The sequence below is a fragment of the Mustelus asterias genome, unplaced genomic scaffold (genome assembly GCF_964213995.1).
Source record: "Mustelus asterias unplaced genomic scaffold, sMusAst1.hap1.1 HAP1_SCAFFOLD_287, whole genome shotgun sequence".
In the NCBI taxonomy this organism is placed as follows: domain Eukaryota; kingdom Metazoa; phylum Chordata; class Chondrichthyes; order Carcharhiniformes; family Triakidae; genus Mustelus; species Mustelus asterias.
In genome coordinates, this window is record NW_027590252.1 from 425612 (window position 1) to 452746 (window position 27135).

At 47.5% G+C, this 27135-nt stretch overlaps 1 protein-coding gene across 1 annotated transcript in view; it reads left to right on the forward strand.

The window, feature by feature from the left end:
* LOC144486085 (MAM domain-containing glycosylphosphatidylinositol anchor protein 1-like) overlaps window positions 1-27135 on the forward strand; it is a gene marked incomplete at its 3' end in the record, with an annotated part of 298296 nt that overhangs the window by 240918 nt on the left and 30243 nt on the right. The gene's annotated exons all lie outside the window — the stretch shown is intronic.

The window sequence follows — 27135 nt, forward strand, 5'->3', positions numbered from 1 at the left end:
CTGCTGCCAGAATCCTGATGCAGCAACTGGAATCCCGAGGAGGAGGAAACATGCTGAGGGGAGGACGAGGCTTCCATGGCTGACGAGGGAAGTCAAGGACAGCATAAAAGCAAAAGAAAAAGCAGACAAAGTGGCGAGGATTAGTGGGAAGCCGGAGGATTGGGAAGCCTTTAAAAGCAAGCAGAGGGCAACTAAAAAAGCAATAAGCGGGGAGAAGATGTGTGTAAACTAGCTAGTAATATAAAAGAAGATAGGAAGAGTTTTTTTCAATATATAAAAGATAAGAGAGAAGCAAAAATAACCATTGGACCACTGGAAAATGTGGCTGGAGAAGTAATAATAGGAAACAAAGCAATGGCAGAGGAACTGAATAGTTACTTTGCATCAGTCTTCACGGTGGAAGACACCAGTGGGATGTCAGAGCTCCAGGAGAGTCAGGGGTTCTGGAGAAACTGAAAGGTCTGAAGGTGGATAAATCACCTGGACCGGATGGACTACACCCCAGGGTTCTAAAAGAGAGCTGGGGAAATTGTGGAGACATTGGTGGTGATCTTTCAGGAATCAGTGGAGGCAGGGAGGGTCCCAGAGGACTGGAAAGTAGCTGATGTAACACCGCTGTTTAAGGAGGGAGGGAGGCAGCAGACGGGAAATTATAGGCCGGTTAGCCTGACTTCGGGCATTGGCAAGATTTTAGAGTCCATTATTCAAGACGAGATCGCAGGGTAGTTGGAAGTGCATGATAAAGTAGGACTGAGTCAGCACGGCTTCGTCATGTCTGAGAAATCTGTTAGAGTTCTTTGAGGAGGTAACAAGGAAGTTAGATAAAGGGGAACCAGTGGATGTGATTTATTTAGATTTCCTGAAGGCCTTTGACAAGGTGCCGCATAGGAGACTGTTAAATAAGTTAAGAGCCCATGGTGTTAAGGGTAAGATCCTGGCATGGATAGAGGATTGGCTGACTGGCAGAATTTGATTTGATTTATTATTGTCCCATGTATTAACAGACAGTAAAAAGTATTGTTTCAAGCACGCTATACAGACAAAGCATACTGTTCATAGAGAAGGAAAGGAGAGAGTGCAGAATGTAGTGTCACAGTCATAGCTAAGGTGTAGAGAAAGATCAACTGAATGCAAGGTAAGTCCATTCAAAAGTCTGACAGCAGCAGGGAAGAAGCTGTTCTTGAGTCAGTTGGTACGTGACCTCAGACTTTTGTATCTTTTTCCCGACGGAAGAAGGTGGAAGAGAGAATGTCCGGGGTGCGTGGGGTCCTTAATTATGCTGGCTGCTTTCCCGAGGCAGCGGGAAGTGTAGACAGAGTCAATGGATGGGAGGCTGGTTTGAGTGATGGATTGGGATACATTCACTACCCTTTGTAGTTTCTTGTGGTCTTGGGCAGAGCAGGAGCCATACCAAGCTGTGATACAACCAGAAAGAATGCTTTCTATGGTGCATCTGTAAAAGTTGGTGAGAGTTGTAGCTGACATGCCAAATTTCCTTAGTCTTCTGAGAAAGTCGAGGCATTGGTGGGGCTTTCTAAACTATAGTGTCGGCATGGGGGGACCAGGACAGGTTGATGGTGATCTGGACACCTAAAAACCTGAAGCCATGGGGTACAGGTCTCTGGCACAGAGCCTGCCCCTGTTGCTCAGAAGGGAAAGGGGGGAGAGGAGTAGAGCATTAGTCATTGGGCACAATTGTAAAAAGAACAAAGAACAAAGAACAGTACAGCACAGGAAACAGGCCCTTCGGCCCTCCAAGCCTGTGCCGCTCCTTGGTCCATCTAGACCATTCGTTTGTATCCCTCCATTCCCAGGCTGCTCATGTGACTATCCAGGTAAGTCTTAAACGATGTCAGCGTGCCTGCCTCCACCACCCTACTTGGCAGCGCATTCCGGGCCCCCACCACCCTCTGTGTAAAAAACATCCCTCTGATACCTGAGTTATACTTCGCCCCTCTCACCTTGAGCCCGTGACCTCTCGTGATCGTCACTTCTGATCTGGGAAAAAGCTTCCCACTGTTCACCCTATCTATCCCTTTCATAATCTTGTACACCTCTATTAGATCTCCCCTCATTCTCCATCAGTGACACAGTGGTTAGCACTGCTGCTTCACAGCTCCAGGGACCTGGGTTCGATTCCCGGCTTGGGTCACTGTCTGTGTGGAGTTTGCACATTCTCCTCGTGTCTGTGTGGGTTTCCTCCGGGTGCTCCGAATAAACAACTAGCTAAAGGAGGAGAGGGCTTGGGAGATGTTAGTAGCGCTTCAACAAACCGGGTCCAGATAAAGGCTGGCATAAAGACACTTTGCCTGAATGCACGAAGCATTCGAAACAAAGATAATGAGTTGATGGCACAAATCCATACAAATGAATATGATCTAGTGTCCATCACAGAAACGTGGTTGCAGGGTGACCGGGACTGGGAACTGAATATATACAGGGTTATCAGGCAGTTAGGAAGGATAGACAGGTAGAAAAAGGAGGTGGGGTAGCTTTGTTAATAAAGGATAATATCAGGACGGTAGTGAGAGACGACATAGGCTCTAAGGAGCAAAACGTGGAATCGTTGTGGGTGGAGGTAAGGAATAGTAGGGGGAGAAAGACACTGGTAGGCGTGGTCTATAGGCCCCCAAATAATAACTTAGAGGTGGGGAGGGCTATAAACAAGCAAATAATGGATGCGTGCAAAAGTGGAACGGCAATAATCATGGGGGATTTTAACCTACATATTGATTGGTCGACTCAAATTGGACGTGGAGGGCTTGAGGAAGAGTTCTTGGAACGCTGTCGGGATTGTTTCATTGAACAGTATGTTACAGAACCTACGAGAGAGCGAGCTATCTTGGATCTGGTTCTGTGCAATGAGACAGGTAGGATTCAGGATCTTCTTGTGAAGGATCCTCTTGGGATGAGTGATCATAATATGGTGGAATTTCTGATACAGATGGAGGGTGAGAAAGTAGGGTCCCAAACCAGTGTCCTCTGCTTGAACAGAGGGGAGTACGATAGGATGAGGGTGGAATTGGCTAATGTAGACTGGGCGAGCAGACTGGTAGGTAGGACAGCTGAGGAACAGTGGAGGATTTTTAAGGAGATTTTTTTAAGTACTCAGCAAAAATATATTCCGGTGATAAAGAAGGACTGTAAGAAAAAGGATAACCGGACGTGGATAACGAAGGAAATAAAGGAGAGTATTAAAATAAAATCAGATGCGTACAGAGTGGCCAAAAATAGTGGAGAATTAGTGGATTGGGAAAGCTTTAAAGAAAAACAAAGAACGACTAAGAAAGCGATTAAGAAAGGAAAGATAGATTATGAAACTAAACTAGCTCAAAATATAAAAAATGGTAGTAAAAGTTTTTACAAGTATATAAAAAGGAATAGAGTGGCTCGAGTGAATGTTGGACCCTTGGAAGATGAGAGGGGGGATTTAATAGTGGAAAACGAGGAAATGGCTGAGACTTTAAATAAGTTCTTTGTGTCGGTCTTCACGGTGGAAGACACAAATAGTTTACCGAATATTAGAGATCGAGAGTTGGTGGGAGGGGAGGTCCTTAATACAATTACTGTTACTAAGGAGGTGGTGCTTGGTAGGCTAATAGGGCTGAAGGTTGACAAGTCCCTGGGCCCGGATGGAATGCATCCCAGGGTACTGAAAGAAATGGCTGTGGTAATAGCAGATGCGTTAGTAGTAATTTATCAAAATTCGCTGGACTCTGGGGTAGTGCCGGCTGACTGGAAAACAGCTACTGTTACGCCGCTGTTTAAAAAAGGAAGTAGACAAAAGGCGGGTAACTACAGGCCGGTTAGCTTAACGTCCGTAGTTGGGAAGATGCTAGAGTCCATTATTAAAGAGGAAATAGCAGAGCACCTGAATAAGAATGGTTCGATCAAGCAGACGCAGCATGGATTCATGAAGGGAAAGTCGTGTTTGACGAATCTACTGGACTTTTATGAAGATGTGACTGGTGCGGTTGACAGAGGGGAACCGGTGGATGTGGTGTTTTTAGATTTCCAGAAGGCGTTCGATAAGGTGCCTCACAAAAGGTTGCTGCAGAAGATTGGGGTACACGGAGTTAGGGGTAAGGTGTTGGCGTGGATTGGGGATTGGCTATTGTTGTAGGTAAAAAACCTCTGACACTATTAGTGGTTCAAAATGCAGGTTTATTTTCACAATTGTGGGAGAAGTGAGGTTCCTAACAGTGGACGCACAGCCTTCTCATCGAACACAAGAACAGAGTTTATATATGTCCCGGGCCCCGCCCTCATTACATTGCAATTCTCTAAGATGTCTGTCATTGTTCATGGTGAGATTCTTGTTGTATTAGCAGTATCTTCCTCTGCGTAGTTTGTTCGATCTCCAAGGCCACGATTGTTCATCATTTATATCCTTGAAACAACATCACAGGTTTTGCACAAACAAGTTAACTAATCTACATGCAGGTTTGTATAATACTTTATATCAGGATAAGATGAATAACGTATGATGAATATATATATATGAATCAATGGTTATACAAAGACAGAAGGCATACATGTCAACTCCATCGTGTTAAACAAAGGTACATAAAAATGGAGACTGTTTAGCTTATTTCGAGCTGGGTTAATCACATTTCTTGATAACAAATGGAGACAGAGGAATAGCTGTTCCTCTTATCTGGCACAGACATGAAAAACACCGAACTCTGACAAAAACATGGACTCTGCAGTGTTCTAAACAAAATCACAGAGTTCGGGTCTTAATGCTTAAGTGTGACATGGGTCATTATCCCATTCCCGACTGCACTCCCCCCTTTTGGTCGGATGCCAGGTCCAAACATGGCATTTATGACCAACTCAGAACCACATGTTATCGGGGAATGGGCCTAGCTCCTTAGTCGGGAGGTCTGCCCCCTCCGCCTGTACAGTTGCGACTGTCATAATTCGCGCTGTTACTGTTTTGCAACAGGCGTTCAATAATCAGAGTGGATAAATCCCCAGGACCGGACAGGGTATTCCCACGGACCTTGAGGGAAGCTAGTGTTGAACTTGCAGGGGCCCTGACAGACATATTTAAAATGTCAGTATTCACGGGGGAGGTGCCGGATGATTGGAGGGTGGCTCATGTTGTTCCGTTGTTTAAAAAAGGTTCCAAAAGAAATCCGGGAAATTATCGGCCAGTAAGTTTGACGTCGGTGGTGGGCAAGTTATTGGAAGGTGTGATACGGGATAGGATCTACAAATATTTGGATAGACAGGGACTTATTAGGGAGAGTCAACATGGCTTTGTGCGTGGTAGGTCATGTTTGACCAATCTATTAGAGTTTTTTGAGGAGGTTACCAGGAAAGTGGATGAAGGGAAGGCGGTGGATGTTGTCTACCTGGATTTCAGCAAGGCCTTTGACAAGGTCCCTCATGGGAGGTTAGTTAGGAAGGTTCAGTCGCTGGGTATACATGGGGAGGTAGTAAATTGGATTAGACACTGGCTCAATGGAAGAAGCCAGAGAGTGGTTGTGGAGGATTGCTTCTCTGAGTGGAGGCCTGTGACTAGTGGTGTGCCGCAGGGATCGGTGTTGGGTCCATTGTTGTTTGTCATCTATATCAATGATCTGGATGATAATGTGGTAAATTGGATCAGCAAGTTTGCTGATGATACAAAGATTGGAGGTGTAGTGGACAGTGAGGAAGGTTTTCAAAGCTTGCAGAGGGATTTGGACCAACTAGAAAAATGGGCTGAAAAATGGCAAATGGAATTTAACGCAGACAAGTGTGAGATATTGCACTTTGGAAGGACAAACCAAAGAAGAACGTACAGGGTAAATGGTAGGACTCTGAAGAGTGCAGTTGAACAGAGGGATCTGGGAATACAGGTACAGAGTTCCCTAAAAGTGATATCACAGGTGGATAGGGTCGTAAAGAGTGCCTTTGGTACATTGGCCTTTATAAATTGGAGTATCGAGTATAAAAGTTGGAGTGTTATGGTAAGGTTATATAAGGCATTGGTGAGGCCGAATTTGGAGTATTGTGTACAGTTTTGGTCACCTAGTTACAGGGAGGACGTAAATAAGATTGAAAGAGTGCAGAGAAGGTTCACAAGGATGTTGCCGGGACTTGAGAAGCTGAGTTAGAGAGAGAGATTGAATAGGTTGGGACTTTATTCCCTGGAGCGTAGAAGATTGAGGGGAGATTTGATAGAGGTGTATAAGATTTTGATGGGTATAGATAGAGTGAATGCAAGCAGGCTTTTTCCGCTGAGGCTAGGGGAGAAAAAAACCAGAGGGCATGGGTTAAGGGTGAAAGGAGAAAAGTTTAAAGGGAATATTAGGGGGGGGCTTCTTCATGCAGAGAGTGGTGGGAGTGTGGAATGAGCTGCCGGATAAAGTGGTAAATGCGGGGTCACTTTTAACATTTAAGAAAAACTTGGACGGGTTCATGGATGAGAGGGGTGTGGAGGGATATGGTCCAAGTGCAGGTCAGTGGGACTCGGCATAAAATGGTTCGGCACAGACAAGAAGGGCCAAAAGGCCTGTTTCTGAGCTGTAATTTTCTATGGTTCTATGGTTCTAATGCCATACAAACACAGCAAGTAATTACAATTACAAACACCAGTGTTTCGTGGTCATAGATGCCAATAGTTTATGCTGCCATACACAGCTCTTTAAAAACACAGATAACCGAATAAGCCGTTTGTTGTGTGCAGTTGAATGCTGCAAGATTTTTGAGTCTGGCTCCAACTCTTTTTCCCTCTCTCAAGGAATCCTGTTTCACTTCCTGTCATGTTAATATTAATTGTGTAAGCTATTACAAATTATGGCAAAGAATGGTTACATGTTTGGAATAACTAGCCTTTTTTTTCACAGACTTATGTTTTTATCAATACACAATATATATTATATCGGATATCTCAAAACCCTCTTAATTTAATTTTTAAATTAATCTGTTTCCATTTTTAAACTGAGCTCCAGATCAGAATTCCTTGCACTTTTAGAACAATAACAAGCACAATACATATAACAATAACAAGAGTTACCTGATTAGAAATGTTTTGGTTTGCTTCCTAGCTGGCTAGGTTCTAAGCTTTGCAGTGTTCTTAGGTTTGGAAAACCTTGAACAATAGATGGCACAATTCCAACGGCAGTATATAATTTTAACTAGTTACACGATCAGAACTATCATCAATGTTAGATGATTTAAATGATGTAATTTGTTGCATGTTATCGGAACATCACACAAGTCTTGAATTTCATATCGGTAACTAACCGGCAACACAAGTTCCAATAATTCATGGTATTTAATGGTTGGCATCAAATGCAAATTAAAAAAAGTCAAGGACAACATCTTTATTTGTATTAACAACTGAGGTTTTAACTGATTTAATCTCCTGCTGTAACTTGGGATAATCGGAACTACGATTCATTGATTTGATAGGCTTTAAACTGACTCAGAGACAGTATATTCACCTCAGTCTTTTGTTCCTGCTTTTCTATTTTTCACAAAATTACTTATTAATTTTTTAACTTCTCAACTACACTCTTATAATTTCAACTTCAAGACAAGGAAAGAGCACATGGTCCTTCCAAGGTTTAACTCCATCTCAACATTAAAACAAACAACAACAAAACATTCACGCAATCACGTTGTTAAACACACAGATACACATGGAAGCTTCCAACATTTATTCAGACTTAACATCTTAAACTGGGATGGAAGTAAAACATTTAAGAATACAGACCGTTGATTAACAGTCGCTTTTATGCTGCTGCCTTCCAAACTGTAATTCAACTCAAAACAGAAGTAAATTCAAGAAATCTGATCACTTTAATCTTTAACCGTTTGTAACAAATACTTCCCCAGCATTTTCTTCTCTCAAAGAACAAAGAACAAAGAACAGTACAGCACAGGAAACAGGCCCTTCGGCCCTCCAAGCCTGTGCCGCTCCTTGGTCCAACTAGACTAATCGTTTGTATCCCTCCATTCCCAGGCTGCTCATGTGACTATCCAGCTAAGTCTTAAACGATGTCAGCATGCCTGCCTCCACCACCCTACTTGGCAGCGCATTCCAGGCCCCCACCACCCTCTGTGTAAAAAACGTCCCTCTGATGTCTGAGTTATACTTCGCCCCTCTCAGCTTGAGCCCGTAACCCCTCGTGATCGTCACCTCCGACCTGGGAAAAAGCTTCCCACTGTTCACCCTATCTATCCCCTTCATAATCTTGTATACCTCTATTAGATCTCCCCTCATTCTCCGTCTTTCCAAGGAGAACAACTCCAGTCTACCCAATCTCTCCTCATAGCTAAGACCCTCCATACCTGGCAACATCCTGGTAAACCTTCTCTGCACTCTCTCCAATGCCTCCACGTCCTTCTGGTAGTGCGGCGACCAGAACTGGACGCAGTACTCCAAATGTGACCTAACCAGCGTTCTATACAGCTGCATCATCAGACTCCAGCTATTATACTCTATACCCCGTCCTATAAAGGCAAGCATACCATATGCCTTCTTCACCACCTTCTCCACCTGTGTTGCCACCTTCAAGGATTTGTGGACTTGCACACCGAGGTCCCTCTGTGTTTCTATACTCCTGATGACTCTGCCATTTATTGTATAACTCCTCCCGACATTATTTCTTCCAAAATGCATCACTTCGCATTTATCCGTATTAAATTCCATCTGCCACCTCTCCGCCCAATTTTCCAGCCTATCTATATCCTGCTGTATTGCCCGACAATGCTCTTCGCTATCCGCAATTCCAGCCATCTTCGTGTCATCCGCAAACTTGCTGATTACACCAGTTACACATTCTTCCAAATCATTTATATATATCACAAATAGCAGAGGTCCTAGTACAGAGCCCTGCGGAACACCACTGGTCACAGACTTCCAGCCGGAAAAAGACCCTTCGACCACTACCCTCTGTCTCCTATGGCCAAGCCAGTTCTCCACCCATCGAGCCACTTCTCCTTGTATCCCATGAGCCTTAACCTTCTTAACCATCCTGCCATGTGGGACTTTGTCAAATGCCTTACTGAAATCCATATAGACGACATCCACGGCCCTTCCTTCATAAGAACATAAGAACATAAGAAATAGGAGCAGGAGTAGGCCATCTAGCCCCTCGAGCCTGCCCCGCCATTCAATAAGATCATGGCTGATCTGACGTGGATCAGTACCACTTACCCGCCTGATCCCCATAACCCTTAATTCCCTTACCGATCAGGAATCCATCCATCCGCGCCTTAAACATATTCAGTGAGGTAGCCTCCACCACCTCAGTGGGCAGAGAATTCCAGAGATTCACCACCCTCTGGGAGAAGAAGTTCCTCCTCAACTTTATTTTGAGGCTGTGTCCTCTAGTTTTAACTTCCTTACTAAGTGGAAAGAATCTCTACGCCTCCACCCTATCCAGCCCCCGCATTATCTTATAAGTCTCCATAAGATCCCCCCTCATCCTTCTAAACTCCAACGAGTACAAACCCAATCTCCTCAGCCTCTCCTCATAATCCAAACCCCTCATCTCCGGTATCAACCTGGTGAACCTTCTCTGCACTCCCTCCAATGCCAATATATCCTTCCTCATATAAGGGGACCAATACTGCACACAGTATTCCAGCTGCGGCCTCACCAATGCCCTGTACAGGTGCATCAAGACATCCCTGCTTTTATATTCTATCCCCCTCGCAATATAGGCCAACATCCCATTTGCCTTCTTGATCACCTGTTGTACCTGCAGACTGGGCTTTTGCGTCTCATGCACAAGGACCCCCAGGTCCCTTTGCACGGTAGCATGTTTTAATTTGTTTCCATTGAGATAGTAATCCCATTTGTTATTATTTCCTCCAAAGTGTATAACCTCGCATTTCTCAACGTTATACTCCATTTGCCATATCCTCGCCCACTCACTCAGCCTGTCCAAATCTCTCTGCAGATCTTCTCCGTCCTCCACACGATTCACTTTTCCACTTATCTTTGTGTCGTCTGCAAACTTCGTTACCCTACACTCCGTCCCCTCCTCCAGATCATCAACCGTTTTTGTCACTTCCTCAAAAAACTCCACCAAATTTGTAAGGCACGACCTCCCTCTTACAAAACCATGCTGTCTGTCACTAATGAGATTGTTCCGTTCTAAATGCACATACATCCTGTCTCTAAGAATCCTCTCCAACAACTTCCCTACCACGGACGTCAAGCGCACCGGCCTATAATTTCCTGGGTTATCCCTGCTACCCTTCTTAAACAACGGGACCACATTCGCTATCCTCCAATCCTCAGGGACCTCACCCGTGTCCAAAGAAGCGACAAAGATTTCCGTCAGAGGCCCAGCAATTTCACCTCTCGTCTCCCTGAGCAGTCGAGGATAGATGCCATCAGGCCCTGGGGCTTTGTCAGTTTTAATGTTCCCTAAAAAACCTAACACTTCCTCTCTTGTAATGGAGATTTTCTCTAACGGGTCAACACCTCCCTCCGAGACACTCCCGGTTAACTCGCCCCTCTCCTTCGTGAATACCGATGCAAAGTATTCATTTAGGATCTCCCCTATTCCCTTGGGTTCTAAGCATAATTCCCCTCCTTTGTCCCTGAGAGGTCCGATTTTCTCCCTGACAACTCTTTTGTTTCTAACGTATGAATAGAATGCCTTAGGATTCTCCTTAATCCTGCCTGCCAAGAACATCTCGTGACCTCTTTTAGCCCTTCTAACTCCCCGTTTGAGTTCTTTCCTACTCTCTCTGTATTCCTCCAGAGCTCCATCTGTTTTCAGTTGCCTGGACTTAACGTATGCCTCCCTTTTCATTTTAATCAGATCCTCAATTTCCCTGGTTATCCACGGCTCTCGAATCCTACCTTTCCTATCTTTCCTTTTTACAGGCACATGCCTATCCTGCAGCCTTATCAATAGTTCCTTAAATTATTCCACTGAATTATTTCCCGCATCTCTAATTATATTGATTTGTCAATTTGGTATTACAGGCGGGCACTCCCTTTTAGTCCGTCTGTCATTTAATACAGTAATACAGGGGAGTGAGAAGGGCAAAAAGAGGTCACGAGATGTTCTTGGCAGGCAGGATTAAGGAGAATCCTAAGGGATTCTATTCATACGTTAGAAACAAAAGAGTTGTCAGGGAGAAAATCGGACCTCTCAGGGACAAAGGAGGGGAATTATGCTTAGAACCCAAGGGAATAGGGGAGATCCTAAATGAATACTTTGCATCGGTATTCACGAAGGAGAGGGGCGTGTTAACCGGGAGTGTCTCGGAGGGAGGTGTTGACCCGTTAGAGAAAATCTCCATTACAAGAGAGGAAGTGTTAGGTTTTTTAGGGAACATTAAAACTGACAAAGCCCCAGGGCCTGATGGCATCTATCCTCGACTGCTCAGGGAGACGAGAGGTGAAATTGCTGGGCCTCTGACGGAAATCTTTGTCGCTTCTTTGGACACGGGTGAGGTCCCTGAGGATTGGAGGATAGCGAATGTGGTCCCGTTGTTTAAGAAGGGTAGCAGGGATAACCCAGGAAATTATAGGCCGGTGAGCTTGACGTCCATGGTAGGGAAGTTGTTGGAGAGGATACTTAGAGACAGGATGTATGTGCATTTAGAACGGAACAATCTCATTAGTGACAGACAGCATGGTTTTGTAAGAGGGAGGTCGTGCCTTACAAATTTGGTGGAGTTTTTTGAGGAAGTGACAAAAACGGCTAAATGAAGGAAAGGCCGTGGATGTCGTCTATATGGATTTCAGTAAGGCATTTGACAAAGTCCCACATGGCAGGTTGGTTAAGAAGGTTAAGGCTCATGGGATACAAGGAGAAGTGGCTCGATGGGTGGAGAACTGGCTTGGCCATAGGAGACAGAGGGTAGTGGTCGAAGGGTCTTTTTCCGACTGGAGGTCTGTGACCAGTGGTGTTCCGCAGGGCTCTGTACTGGGACCTCTGCTATTTGTGATATATATAAATGATTTGGAAGAAGGTGTAACTGGTGTAATCAGCAAGTTTGCGGATGACACGAAGATGGCTGGACTTGCGGATAGCGAAGAGCATTGTCGGGCAATACAGCAGGATATAGATAGGCTGGAAAATTGGGCGGAGAGGTGGCAGATGGAGTTTAATCCGGATAAATGCGAAGTGATGCATTTTGGAAGAAATAATGTAGGGAGGAGTTATACAATAAATGGCAGAGTCATCAGGAGTATAGAAACACAGAGGGACCTAGGTGTGCAAGTCCACAAATCCTTGAAGGTGGCAACACAGGTGGAGAAGGTGGTGAAGAAGGCATATGGTATGCTTGCCTTTATAGGACGGGGTATAGAGTATAAAAGCTGGAGTCTGATGATGCAGCTGTATAGAACGCTGGTTAGGCCACATTTGGAGTACTGCGTCCAGTCCTGGTCGCCGCACTACCAGAAGGACGTGGAGGCATTGGAGAGAGTGCAGAGAAGGTTTACCAGGATGTTGCCTGGTATGGAGGGTCTTAGCTATGAGGAGAGATTGGGTAGACTGGAGTTGTTCTCCTTGGAAAGACGGAGAATGAGGGGAGATCTAATAGAGGTGTACAAGATTATGAAGGGTATAGATAGGGTGAACAGTGGGAAGCTTTTTCCCAGGTCGGAGGTGATGATCACGAGGGGTCACGGGCTCAAGCTGAGAGGGGCGAAGTATAACTCAGACATCAGAGGGACGTTTTTTACACAGAGGGTGGTGGGGGCCTGGAATGCGCTGCCAAGTAGGGTGGTGGAGGCAGGCACGCTGACATCGTTTAAGACTTACCTGGATAGTCACATGAGCAGCCTGGGAATGGAGGGATACAAACGATTGGTCTAGTTGGACCAAGGAGCGGCACAGGCTTGGAGGGCCGAAGGGCCTGTTTCCTGTGCTGTACTGTTCTTTGTTCTTTCATGGTTGATCCGTGTAACCCATTTTAATTACAATGCACTATGGCTGTATAATAATTCCCAGTATGACACACACACTCCCATTCTACCTTATGTAACTCCCTTCTCTTGTTAAATTTTGACTATATCTTAAAATTACTGCAAGTCTTATAACTCAGAGGAACATAAACAAGTGATTCATCATCATTTCAAATAGAAACATAGAAACCCTACAGTGCAGAAGGAGGCCATTCGGCCCATCGAGTCTGCACCGACCATAATCCCACCCAGGCCCTACCCCCACACATTTTACCCGCTAATCCCTCTAACCTACGCATCTCAGGACTCTAAGGGGCAATTTTTAACCTGGCCAATCAACCTAACGCAGGAATGATTCTTTCTATTTATCTTTTCAACTTCAGTTCTATCAAAAATACATTTTCAAATTTAACAAAAGCCTGATCCAAATAATCCATTTATTTTATCACTTTTAAATATCCCTACTAAAATAATTATCTTTACACAGGCAGATGCAGTAACTCTCCTTACGACTCTTCAGATGTAATCTAATGCTATTATTCCCACATTCCCCAAATCTCTGTCCGATGCCCCTATCGTAAAATTTACTGGGGAACGTAATTTATTAAACTCGCATTGATCTGCTATACCCCATTCCAGCACATGAGGCTCTCGATCGCAGTTACATCTTACATCTCTCTCTCTCTCTCCCTCGAGTGAGAGAAACTTACAACCTGTTTGTTTTCTTTTAACCCTTTATTCCCCTTTTAACTGTTTTGTTGCGGTAATTGGTGTATTCCTTTAACTGAGTCCAATGCTTCCAGACACCCCTACCTTGCATATCTATGCAGGCACAGGTGTCTCCACTGATAATGACCTCATAGGGGCCTTTCCATTTGGGGGCAAATCCAGGTTTTCCTGGTAGTGTTTTTACCATAACCTTGCTGCCCGCCGGGGGTACCTCCGGGGTCTGTTCTAGTTTATTGTGCTCATCCATCACTATTTGTTTGTCCCGTACTGTTTTCCGCATATCTTTCAATTGGGAGCTTAACTCTAATACATATCGTCTAACCCTGTCCCGTAATGGGCCTACAGCTGCCCCTCCGGTAATGGTGGACTCGGGCAGTTGCATAGCCCTTCCGGTCATTAGCTCATATGGTGTCAGCCCAGTAGTCCGATTTGTAGTGGTCCTGAGTTTCATTAATATGGCGGGTAATACTTCTGTCCATCTCTTTCCTGATTCCTGCATGGCCTTGGAAAGGGAGGTTTTAAGTGTCCTATTCATACGTTCCACCATTCCCGAGCTTTGAGGGTGGTAGGGTATGTGAAACTTCTGTTTTATCCCCATCAGTTGACATATGGTCTTTACTACCTTCCCTGTAAAGTGTGTGCCTTGATCGGAGTCTATTTGCAAAGGCACCCCCCATCTTGGGATGACTTCCTCAGCTAGTATTCTAGCCACTGTAGTGGCAGAACAATTTTTCGTCAGGAATGCTTCTACCCATCTGGTGAATTGATCAATTATTACCGAGCAGTAGATTCTTCCGTCTGACTGCGGGAGAGGTCCTGTAAAGTCAATTTGCAGGTGTTCCCAGGGACCCTTGGGGCGAGGCGGATGCCCCATCTTGATTTTTACGGGTCTTCCAGGGTTGTACTGTGCACAGGTAATGCACCGGTGACAATATCGGGCAATGTCCCGTCCCATTCCTTTCCACCACCATTCCTTCCCTATACTGGTCATCATGGCATCCCTTCCCACATGCGACAGCCCATGATGTAACTGCATCAGAGTATGCTGGATACATTCTGGGGCTAGAACTTTATTATTTAATCTCCATACCCCCCCCCCCTCCATCAGGTGTAGCTCCTTGAACTTTCCATCTCACACGTTCTTCTTCAGGGGCATCAGCATGTAGCTGTGAGATATCTATCGGGGGTTCAGTTTTAATCGAGGCGGCCGGCAAGGCCTGCACTTCCCCCCTTTTACTAGCCTTTGTATTGGTTCGGCGAGCCTTGCGAATTCTGGTATGAAGTTGCGGCTGTAATTAAACAACCCCAAAACCTTCCTTACCCCCCGGACGGTTACTGGTCTTGGCATTTGCTGAATGGCTGTTTTCCTGTCCAATGGCATTTCTTTGGTCCCCTGGGATATCAGGTGTCCCAAATATAACACCTGTGCTTTCCCTATTTGGGCCTTCCTGGGGCTTGCCTTTAGTCCCTGTTCGTCTAAGTGTTTCAGGACTGAGTATAGTGCCGTCTGGTGATTATCTACACTGGGTCAATTCCACCACTCCTGTTCATTCGTATCGGGATTTTGGAACAACATTGGCAAGCCAGATACCTCTTTATCTTTCCTTTGATTCTCACATTCACTGATCCCTCTTCTTAATTGTTTTATTGTGGTAATTCTGTTCCAATAAGTGGGAGCATTCCCTAATACTCTCTGAATCTCTGTTTTACACTGGGTGATGGGTTTATAATTTTGCTTTTGGCCGCGCACCAGTTCCCCTCTGGGTTACTGGTGCTGAGTTGTATTCTAGCACTTCCCACTCCTCAGGAGGAGCGGGTGGTCCCTGTGTGGACTCATTAGGAGGTAGAGGAACAGTTTCCCCTCTCCATTGTTTTTCTTCGAAGACTTGGTTTTGTTTCTCCAATTCTCTTATTCTGAATTCTAATTCTCTAATCTTTTCTTTATCTTGCTCAATTAGTCCAGCTAACTGATGCATTAACAAGACTCCGATCTTTGCCTCGTTTCTCTTTTCTTTATATAGCCACATTTTCTGCTACTCTAAGGTCTGAGACGTATCCCAGCCATCCTTTTGCATCCTCTTTATTAATGCTTTTTTCTTTGAGAAGTACACGTCAATGAGAGGACCTGCAGATCCCCTCATCCTTCATTATCTGCCATTTTGCAAACTTCACTCCCCCCCTTTGGAGCCCTCAGTGCCTGACAAAGTGACCCAGTTTCCTACAATTATGGCACGCACCCTTTGATTTATCTTCTCTGCTGTTTGCACTAACATTTTCCTGTTTTATTTGTGGGTATGATTTCTCATCTGGTCCATCTCTAATTCCAGATGCCCATTCCACGAATTCATCATAAGTCTGGGTATTGAGAACTCCCATTTTAAGGATTTTTTGGTGAGCTGGCGACAGCCCGTCTTTAAATGCTTGTAAAAAGGCTCTATCTGTTCGGGCAGCTTCGGGTACTTCCCAACATTCTTGGTATATTCTAAAGAGTCGCTCCCCAAATTCGGAGGCTCTTTCACCCCTTTGTTGATTAACATTTTAATTTTTTCTTTGACATCAGCCCATTTCTTACCCGAGACTGAAACCTGTTCAATTAATCCGGCCAAATGATGAACTAAGAGAACTCCAATTTTCTTAGTTTTGTTTTTCTTTTCCTTTTCCAACCATTTTCGTTGTTGGTCTCGCGGATGGTCTAAATCCCATCCCCCTTTTATCATCTGTTTTATGAGTCTGTCCCTCTTAGTCATAAATTCATTTATTAGGGACCCAGGGGGTCCCCACTGTCTTTGTCCCGCCATAACACTGATAAGTTTATCCTCACCACCTGGAGTGACTTATTCTCCCTTCTCGCTCTCCCTCTCCCAGATCGCCCTTATCGGAGTCCGGTGATACCTGTAAGGGTTGATCAGATCCCTCCGTACCACCGCTTATACTATTTTTTTAAAGCCGGCTTCTCCTTAGAAGGCCTTTCCTTCAAACCCCGACGATCACTCAGACAGTCTCCATCTCACTCACGTCAGAACATCACACACTCTTGTCACAGATGATTACCCACTGCATTTTGACCCATTCTATTTAGAGTTCGATAATCTATTCCGGTGCTCCGGTCGTGGCCATTCAACCGGACCGTAAACAGATTATCCCCCAATTGTTGTAGGTAAAAAACCTTTGACACTATTAGTGGTTCAAAATGCAGTGTTTATTTTCACAATTGTGGGAGAAGTGAGGTTCCTAACAGTGGACCCCCAGCCTTCTCATCGAACACAAGAACAGAGTTTATATATGTCCCGGGCCCCACCCTCATTAGAACATAGAACATAGAACATAGAACAGGCCCTTCGGCCCACGATGTTGTGCCGACCTTCATCTGAAACCAAGATCAAGCTATCCCACTCCCGACCATCCTGGTGTGCTCCATGTGCCTATCCAATAACCGCTTAAATGTTCCTAAAGTGTCTGACTCCACTATCACTGCAGGCAGTCCATTCCACACCCCAACCACTCTCTGCGTGAAGAACCTACCTCTGATATCCTTCCTATATCTCCCACCATGAACCCTATAGTTATGCCCCCTCGTAATAGCTCCATCCACCCGAGGAAATAGTCTTTGAACGTTCACTCGATCTATCCCCTTCATCATTTTATACACCTCTATTAAGTCTCCCCTCAATCTCCTCCGCTCCAGAGACAACAGTCCCAGCTCCCTCAACCTTTCCTCATAAGACCGACACTCCAAACCAGGCAGCATCCTGGTAAATCTCCTCTGCACTCTTTCCAGCGCTTCCACATCCTTCTTATAGTGAGGTGACCAGAACTGCACGCAATATTCCAAATGTGGTCTCACCAAGGTCCTGTACAGTTGCAGCATAACCCCACGGCTCTTAAACTCCAACCCCCTGTTAATAAAAGCTAACACACTATATGCCTTCTTCACAGCTCTATCCACTTGAGTGGCAACCTTTAGAGATCTGTGGATATGGACCCCAAGATCTCTCTGTTCCTCCACAGTCTTCAGAACCCTACCTTTGACCCTGTAATCCACATTTAAATTTGTCCTACCAAAATGAATCACCTCACATTTATCAGGGTTAAACTCCATTTGCCATTTTTCAGCCCAGCTTTGCATCCTATCTATGTCTCTTTGCAGCCTACAACACCCCTCCACCTCATCCACTACTCCACCAATCTTGGTGTCATCAGCAAATTTACTGATCCACCCTTCAGCCCCCTCCTCTAAGTCATTAATAAAAATCACGAAGAGCAGAGGACCAAGCACCGATCCCTGCGGCACTCCGCTAGCAACCTGCCTCCAGTCCGAAAATTTTCCATCCACCACCACCCTCTGTCTTCGATCAGACAGCCAGTTACCTATCCAATCGGCCAACTTTCCCTCTATCCCACACCTCCTTACTTTCATCATAAGCCGACCATGGGGGACCTTATCAAACGCCTTACTAAAATCCATGTATATGACATCAACCGCCCTACCTTCATCAACACACCTAGTTACCTCCTCAAAAAATTCTATCAAATTTGTGAGGCACGATTTGCCCTTCACTAATCCGTGCTGACTATCCCGGATTAATCCACATCTTTCTAAATGGTCGTAAATCCCATCCCTAAGGACCTTTTCCATCAATTTACCAACCACCGAAGTCAGACTAACCGGTCTATAATTACCAGGGTCATTTCTATTCCCTTTCTTAAACAGAGGAACAACATTTGCCACTCTCCAGTCCTCTGGCACCATCCCCGTGGACAGCGAGGACCCAAAGATCAAAGCCAAAGGCTCTGCAATCTCATCCCTCGCCTCCCAAAGAATCCTAGGATACATTTCATCAGGCCCAGGGGACTTATCGACCTTCAGTTTATTCAAAACTGCCGATGCATCCTCCCTCCGAACATCTATTTCCTCCAGCCTATTAGCCTGTAACACCTTCTCTTCCTGAAAAACATGGCCCCTCTCCTTGGTGAACACTGAAGAAAAGTATTCATTCATCACCTCGCCTATCTCTACTGATTCCATACACAAGTTCCCACCACTGTCCTTGACCGGCCCTAACCTCACCCTGGTCATTCTTTCATTCCTCACATAAGAGTAAAAAGCCTTGGGGTTTTCCTTGATCCGACCCGCCAAGGACTTCTCATGTCCCCTCCTAGCTCTCCTCAGCCCCTTTTTCAGCTCGTTCCTTGCTAACTTGTAACCCTCAGTCGAGCCATCTGAACCTTGTTTCCTCATCCCTACATAAGCTTCCCTCTTCCTTTTCACAAGACATTCCACCTCTTTTGTGAACCACGGTTCCCTCACTCGGCCATTTCCTCCCTGCCTGACAGGGACATACCTATCAAGGACACCCAGTATTTGTTCCTTGAAAAAGTTCCACTTTTCATCAGTGCCTTTCCCTGACAGTTTCTGTTCCCATCTTATGCCCCCTAATTCTTGCCTAATCGCATCATAATTACCTCTCCCCCAATTGTCAGCCTTGCCCTGCCGTCCGGCCTTATCCCTCTCCATTGCAATAACAAAAGACACCGAATTGTGGTCACTATCTCCAAAGTTCTCTCCCACAACCAAATCTAACACTTGGCCCGGTTCATTTCCCAGTACCAAATCCAATGTGGCCTCACCCCTTGTCGGCCTATCCACATATTGTGTCAGGAAACCCTCCTGCACACACTGCACAAAAAGTGCCCCATCCAAACTATTTGACCTACAAAGGTTCCAATCAATATTTGGAAAGTTAAAGTCCCCCATGACAACTACCCTGTGACCCCCACACGTATCCATAATCTGCTTAGCAATTTCTTCCTCCACATCTCTATTACTATTTGGGGGCCTATAGTAAACTCCTAGCAACGTGACCGCTCCTTTCCTGTTTCTAACTGCAGCCCATATTACCTCAGTGTGCAGATCCCCCTCGAAGTGCTTTTCCGCAGCCGTTAAACTATCCTTGATTAACAATGCTACTCCTCCACCTCTTTTACCAGCTTCCCTACACTTACTGAAACATCTATACCCCATTTATTACATTGCAATTCTCTAAAATGTCTGTCATTGTTCATGGTGAGATTCTTGTTGTATTAGCAGTATCTTCCTCTGCGTAGTTTGTTCGATCTCCAAGGCCACGATTGTTCGTCATTTAGATCCTTGAAACAACATCACAGGTTTTGCACAAACAAGTTAACTAATCTACATGCAGGTTTGTATAATACTTTATATCAGGATAAGATGAATAACATATGATGAATATATATATATGAATCTATGGTTATACAAAGACAGAAGGCATACATGTCAACTCCATCGTGTTAAACAAAGGTACATAAAAATGGAGACTGTTTAGCTTATTTCGAGCTGGGTTAATCACATTTCTTGATAACAAATGGAGACAGAGGAATAGCTGTTCCTATTATCTGGCACAGACATGAAAAACACCGAACTCTGACAAAAACATGGACTCTGCAGTGTTCTAAACAAAATCACAGAGTTCGGGTCTTAATGCTTAAGTGTGACAAGGGTCATTAACCCATTCCCGACTGCAGCTATTTAACAGGAAGCAGAGAGTTGGGTTAAATGGGTGCTTTTCTGGTTGGCAGTTGGTGACCAGTGGCGTGCCGCAGGGATCGGTGCTGGGGCCTCAATTGTTTACCATTTACATAGATGATCTGGAGGAGGGGACTGAATCTAGGGTATTCAAGTTTGCTGATGACACGAAGGTGAGTGGGAAAGCGAATTGCGTGGAGGACGCGGAAAGTCTGCAGAGAGATTTGGATAGGCTGAGCGAGTGGGCGAGGATCTGGCAGATGGAATATAACGTTAGCAAATGTGAGGTTATCCACTTTGGAAGAAATAATAGTAAATTGGAATATTATTTAAATGGAGAAAAATTACATCGTGCGACTGTGCAGAGGGACCTGGGGGTCCTTGTGCACGAATTGCAAAAACTCAGTCTGCAGGTGCAGCAGGTGATCAAGAAGGCGAATGGAATGTTGGCCTTTATCGCGAGGGGGATAGAATATAAAAGCAGGGAGGTCTTGCTGCAACTGTACAAGGCACTGGTGAGGCCGCAACTGGAGTACTGTGTGCAGTTTTGGTCCCCTTATTTGCGAAAAGATATATTGGCCTTGGAGGGAGTGCAGAGAAGGTTCACCAGGTTGATACCGGAGATGAGGGGTGTAGCTTATGAGGAGAGATTAAACAGATTGGGTCTGTACTCGTTGGAGTTTAGAAGGATGAGGGGTGATCTTATAGAGACATATAAGATAATGAAGGGGCTGGATAGGGTAGAGGTGGAGAGATTCTTTCCACTTAGAAGGGAAACCAGAACGAGAGGGCACAGCCTCAAAATAAGGGGGGGCCGGTTCAGAACAGAGTTGAGGGGGAACTTCTTCTCTCAGAGGGTAGTGAATCTCTGGAATTCTCTGCCCATTGAAGTGGTGGAGGCTTCCTCGTTGAATATGTTTAAATCACGGGTAGATAGTTTTCTGATCGATAAGGGAATTAGGGGATATGGGGAGCAGGCGGGTAAGTGGAACTGATTCGCTTCAGATCAGCCACGATCTTGTTGAATGGCGGGGCAGGCTCGAAGGGCCAGATGGCCTACTCCTGCTCCTATTTCTTATGTTCTTATGTTCTTTGGCTTTGACCTTTGGGTCCTCGCTGTCCACGGGAATGGTGCCAGAGGACTGGAGAGTGGCAAATGTTGTTCGTCTGTTCAAGAAAGGAAATAGGAATGACCCTGGTAATTATAGGCCGGTTAGTCTTACTTCGGTGGTCGGCAAGTTAATGGAAAAGGTCCCGAGGGATAGGATTTACGACCATTTCGAACGATGCAGCTTATTCCGGGATAGTCAACATGGATTCGTGAAGGGCAAGTCTTGCCTCACAAATTTGATAGAATTTTTTGAGGAGGTAACTAAGTGTGTCGATGAAGATAGAGCAGTTGATGTCATATACATGGATTTTAGTAAGGCGTTTGATAAGGTTCCCCATGGACGGCTCATGAAGAAAGTGAGGAGGTGTGGGATAGAGGGAAATTTGGCCGATTGGATAAGTAACTGGCTATCTCATAGAAGACAGAGGGTGGTGGTGGATGGAAGATTTTCAGACTGGAGACCAGTTACCAGCGGTGTACCACAGGGATCAGTGCTTGGTCCTCTGCTCTTTGTGGTTTTTATAAATGACTTGGAGGAGGGGGCTGAAGGGTGGGTCAGTAAATTTGCTGATGACATCAAGATTGGTGGAGTAGTGGATGAGGTGGAGGGCTGTTGTAGGCTGCAAAGAGACATTGATAGGATGCAGAGCTGGGCAGAAAAATGGCAGATGGAGTTTAACCCTGATAAGTGCGAGGTGATTCATTTTGGTAGGACAAATTTGAATGCGGATTACAGGGTCAAAGGTAGGGTTCTGAGGAATGTGGAGGAACAGAGAGATCTTGGGGTTCATATCCACAGATCTCTGAAGGTTGCCACTCAAGTGGATAGAGCTGTGAAGAAGGCCTATAGTGTGTTAGCTTTTATTAACAGGGGGTTGGAGTTTAAGAGCCGTGGGGTTATGCTGCAACTGTACAGGACCTTGCTGAGACCACATTTGGAATATCGTGTGCAGTTCTGGTCACCTCACTATAAGAAGGATGTGGAAGCACTGGAAAGAGTGCAGAGGAGATTTACCAGGATGCTGCCTGGTTTGGAGGTAGGTCTTATGAGGAAAGGTTGAGGGAGCTAGGACTGTTCTCTCTGGAGCAGAGGAGGTTGAGGGGAGACTTAATAGAGGTTTATAAAATGATGAAGGGGATAGATAGAGTGGACGTTCAGAGACTATTACCTCGGGTGGATGTAGCTGTTACTAGGGGGCATAACTATAAGGTTTGTGGTGGGAGATATAGGAGGGATGTACGAGGTAGGTTCTTTACGCAGAGAGTGGTTGGGGTGTGGAATGGACTGCCTGCAGTGATAGTGGAGTCGGACACTTTAGGAACATTTAAGCGGTTATTGGATAGGCACATGGAGCACACCAGGATGATAGGGAGTGGGATAGCTTGATCTTGGTTTCGGAAAAGGTTCGGCACAACATCGTGGGCCGAAGGGCCTGTTCTGTGCTGTACTGTTCTATGTTCTATGTAATATACATTAACAATTTGGAGGAAGGAACTGAAGGCACTGTTGCTAAGTTTGCAGATGATACAAAGATATGTAGAGAGACAGGTAGTATTGAGAAAGCAGGGGGGCTGCAGAAGGACTTGGACAGGTTCGGAGAGTGGGCAAAGAAGTGGCAGATAGAATACAATGTGGAAAAGTGAGAGGTTATGCACTTTGGAAGGAGGAATGGAGGCAGAGACTATTTTCTAAATGGGGAAATGCTTAGGAAATCAGAAACACAGGGACTTGGGAGTCATTGTTCAAGATTCTCTTAAGGTTAAAGTGCAGGTTCAGTCGGCAGTTAGGAAGGCAAATGCAATGTTAGCATTCATGTCGAGAGGGCTAGAATACAAGAGCAGGGATGGACTTCTGAGGCTGTATAAGGCTCTGGTCAGACCCCATTTGGAGTATTGTGAGATGTTTTGGGCCCCGTATCTAAGGAAGGATGTGCCGGCCTTGGAAAGGGTCCAGAGGAGGTTCACAAGAATGATCCCTGGAATGAAGAGCTTGTCGTATGAGGAACGGTTGAGGACTCTGGATCTGTACTTGTTGGAATTTAGAAGGATGAGGGGGGATCTTATTGAAACTTACAGGATACTGCGAGGTCTGGATAGAGTGAACATGGAGAGGATGTTTCCACTAGTGGAAAAACTAGAACCAGAGGGCACAACCTCAGGCTAAAGGGACGATCCTTTAAAACAGAGATGAGGAGGAATTTCTTCAGCCAGAGAGTGGTGAATCTGTGGAACTCTTTGCCGCAGAAGGCTGTGGAGGCCGGGTCATTGAGTGTCTTTCAGACAGAGATAGATCGGTTCTTGATTAATAAGGGGATCAGGGGTTATGGGGAAAAGGCAGGAGAATGGGGATGAGAAAAATATCAGCCATGATTGAATGGCAGAGCAGACTCGATGGGCCGAGTGGCCTAATTCTGCTCCTATATCTTATGGCCTTACAGTCTGAAGTCAGCGTTGGTAACATAGACTAAAACCCTGGGGATGTGGATTCAAATCTTACCCCAGCAGCTGGTGGAGTTTAAATATAATTCAATCATTTCTTAACCTGCAAAATAAAGTTGGTCTGTGTAACAGCGAACATGACACCATTGCATCGACAGCAGGGAGAGAGCGGGGCAACCGTGCAGCAGGGAGAGAGCGGGGCAACCGTGCAGCAGGGAGAGAGCAGGGCAACCGTGCAGCAGGGAGAGAGCAGGGCAACCGTGCAGCAGGAGGAGAGCGGGGCAACCGTGCAGCAGGGAGAGAGCAGGGCAACCGTGCAGCAGGAGGAGAGCGGGGCAACCGTGCAGCAGGAGGAGAGCGGGGCAACCGTGCAGCAGGGAGAGAGCGGGGCAACCGTGCAGCAGGGAGAGAGCAGGGCAACCGTGCAGCAGGAGGAGAGCGGGGCAACCGTGCAGCAGGAGGAGAGCGGGGCAACCGTGCAGCAGGAGGAGAGCGGGGCAACCGTGCAACAGGGAGAGAGCGGGGCAACCGTGCAGCAGGGAGAGAGCAGGGCAACCGTGCAGCAGGGAGAGAGCAGGGCAACCGTGCAGCAGGAGGAGAGCGGGGCAACCGTGCGGCAGGGAGAGAGCGGGGCAACCGTGCAGCAGGGAGAGAGCAGGGCAACCGTGCAGCAGGAGGAGAGCGGGGCAACCGTGCAGCAGGGAGAGAGCAGGGCAACCGTGCAGCAGGAGGAGAGCGGGGCAACCGTGCAGCAGGAGGAGAGCGGGGCAACCATGCAGCAGGGAGAGAGCGGGGCAACCATGCAGCAGGGAGAGAGCAGGGCAACCGTGCAGCAGGAGGAGAGCGGGGCAACCGTGCAGCAGGAGGAGAGCGGGGCAACCGTGCAGCAGGAGGAGAGCGGGGCAACCGTGCAGCAGGGAGAGAGCGGGGCAACCGTGCAGCAGGGAGAGAGCAAGGCAACCGTGCAGCAGGAGGAGAGCGGGGCAACCGTGCAGCAGGAGGAGAGCGGGGCAACCGTGCAGCAGGAGGAGAGCGGGGCAACCGTGCAACAGGGAGAGAGCGGGGCAACCGTGCAGCAGGGAGAGAGCAGGGCAACCGTGCAGCAGGGAGAGAGCGGGGCAACCGTGCGGCAGGGAGAGAGCGGGGCAACCGTGCAGCAGGGAGAGAGCAGGGCAACCGTGCAGCAGGAGGAGAGCGGGGCAACCGTGCAGCAGGGAGAGAGCAGGGCAACCGTGCAGCAGGAGGAGAGCGGGGCAACCGTGCGGCAGGGAGAGAGCGGGGCAACCGTGCAGCAGGGAGAGAGCAGGGCAACCGTGCAGCAGGAGGAGAGCGGGGCAACTGTGCAGCAGGGAGAGAGCAGGGCAACCGTGCAGCAGGAGGAGAGCGGGGCAACCGTGCAGCAGGAGGAGAGCGGGGCAACCATGCAGCAGGGAGAGAGCGGGGCAACCATGCAGCAGGGAGAGAGCAGGGCAACCGTGCAGCAGGAGGAGAGCGGGGCAACCGTGCAGCAGGAGGAGAGCGGGGCAACCGTGCAACAGGAGGAGAGCGGGGCAACCATGTAGCGGGGGAGAGCGGGGCAACCATGTAGCAGGAGGAGAGTGGGGCATCCATGCAGCAGGGGGAGAGCGGGGCAACCGTGCAGCAGGGGGAGAGCGGGGCAACCATGTAGCAGGAGGAGAGCGGGGCATCCATACAGCAGGGGGAGAGCGGGGCAACCGTGTAGCAGAAGGAGAGCGGGGCAACCGTGCAGCAGGGGGAGAGTGGGGCAACCGTGCAGCAGGGGGAGAGCGGGCAACTGTGCAGCAGGGGGAGAGCGGGCAACTGTGCAGCAGGGGGAGAGTGGGGCAACCTTGCAGCAGGGGAGAGCGGGCAACTGTGCAACAGTGGAAAGAGCGGGGCAACCATGCAGCAGGAGGAGAGCGGGGCAACCGTGCAGCAGGAGGAGATCGGGGCAACCATGCAGCAGAAGGAGAGCGGCGCAACCGTGCAGCAGGAGGAGATCGGGGCAACCATGCAGCGGGGAGAGGGGCAACCGTGCAGCAGGAGGAGAGTGACGCAGCCATGCAGCAGGAGGAGAGCGGGGCAACCATGCAGCAGGAGGAGAGCGACGCAACTGTGCAGCAGGAGAATAGCGACGCAACCATGCAGCAGGAGGAGAGCGGCGCAACCGTGCAGCAGGGAGAGGGGCAACCGTGCAGCAGGAGGAGAGCGGCGCAACTGTGCAGCAGGAGGAGAGCGAGGCAACCGTGCAGCGGGGGGAGGGGGAAACCGTGCAGCAGGGGTACAGCAGGGCAACTGTGCAGCAGAGGGAGACCAGGGCAACCGTGCAGCAGGGGGAGAGCGGGGCAAACATGCAGCAGTAGGAGAGCGGGGCAACCATGCAGCAGGGAGTGGGGCAACCGTGCAGCAGGAGGAGAGCAGGGCAACTGTGCAGCAGGTGGAGAGCGGTATAACCGTGCAGCAGGGGGAGAGCGGTATAACCGTGGAGCAGGGGGAGCGCAGGGCAACCGTGCAGCAGGAGGAGAGTGGGGCAACCGTGCAGCAGGAGAGCAGGGCAACCGTGCAGCTGGTGGAGAGCGGGGCAGCCATGCAGCAGGAGAGCAGGGCAGCCATGCAGCAGGATGAGAGCGGGCAACCGTGCAGCAGGGGAAGAGGGGGGCAACCGTGCAGCAGGAGCTGAGCGGGACAACCGTGCAGCAGGGGAGAGCGGGGCAACCGTGCAGCAGGAGGAGAGCGGGGCAACCGTGCAGCAGGAGGAGAGGGACAGGATTTAAACTAATGTGGCAGGGGGGTGGGGAACAAAACAGGAGGTCAGTAAATACTGAGGCTGGGGTCGAGCTGGGGGCCAGGGCAAGGCTAGCTAAGAAGAGGAGCACTCTGGAGGAGGAGGACCTGACTGGGCCTGGAGGTCTAGAGTGCATCTGCTTCAATGCGAGGAGTGTAACGGGTAAAACAGACGAATTTAGGGCCTTAATGCTTATGCGGAATTTGGATGTGGTTGCGGTGACGGAAACTTGGTTAAAAGAAGGACAGGACTGGCAGCTGAATATTCCTGGGTATAAGTGTTTTAGGCGAGACAGAGGAGGGGCTAAAAAAGGTGGGGGAGTAGCGATATTAGTTAAGGAGCATATTACCGCGGTGCAGAGGGTAGACAACTTAGAGGGGTCATGTACTGAGTCGCTGTGGGTGGAACTCAGAAACAGGAAGGGTGCAGTCACTATGCTGGGGGTGTACTACAGACCACCCAAAAGCCCACGGGAAGTGGAGGAAAGGATATGTCAGGAGATTCTGGATAGGTGCAGAAAAAATAGGGTTGTTGTAGTGGGGGACTTTAATTTCCCTGGCACAGACTGGAAAGTGCTTAGAGCTGGGGGTCCGGACGGGGAGGAATTTGTAAAATGCGTACTGGAAGGTTCTTTGGAACAGTATGTA